Below are 788 nucleotides of genomic sequence, written 5' to 3'. Positions count from 1 at the left end.
CTACCGAAGGAGTTCCTCATTAAAGGAGTTAAGTGGCAAGCACAGATTTCAATGTATTTTATTATTGATCAATGAAAAATCACAGATAGTATTTATATTTATGTAATGAAATTGTTTTGTTTTTGAGGACCTAACTTTGAGCTTTACATGTGGCATATTTATCATACTCTGGAGCTACACGTTCAGCTATACTTGGTTACTTCAATTTAATGTATGCATTTGTAATTTACTGAACATTACACCATGCCCCTTAGAATTATCATATTTGAGATGATTTTTGTCATAAATTCCTATTAATTGATTTTATGATCTCTTTGAAGATGGGAGAAGAGTTTCAGATGTACAAAGCCCAATGAGTAAGGCTGCAAGGAATATTTTGCTAATGTGTATAAATTTATACTAAATAATGTTTCTGTCCTTACTCTTTCTCTTTTATTTTGGAGACATGAGTTCATAAAGCCTAAGTGTTAGTGTAATGTAACTTTGTACTATATATTGCTTTACTGTAAAGGACTAAATTGCTTTGAGCTTTAAAACAAAGTTTTTTACAACTTAGCTATGTTCTAGGAGACTTAGTAATACTTTTATGCTACAACTCCTAATTTATTTTTTACATTTCTTAATCAATGACAGCATTCTATATTTCTTCTATGGCTCCCATAACTCTGTTTATAATATAGTAGGAGGACATGCAAATAATCTTACACTCTGTTGTTGAAAATCAACGCTGACACTACAGATTTAAGACACACCCAACTCTGGATTCACAGGTCTTCCCATTCAGTAGT

Source organism: Rattus norvegicus, chromosome 6 (assembly GCF_036323735.1).
Source record: "Rattus norvegicus strain BN/NHsdMcwi chromosome 6, GRCr8, whole genome shotgun sequence".
In the NCBI taxonomy this organism is placed as follows: Eukaryota; Metazoa; Chordata; class Mammalia; order Rodentia; family Muridae; genus Rattus; species Rattus norvegicus.
This window is presented reverse-complemented; position numbering follows the sequence as displayed.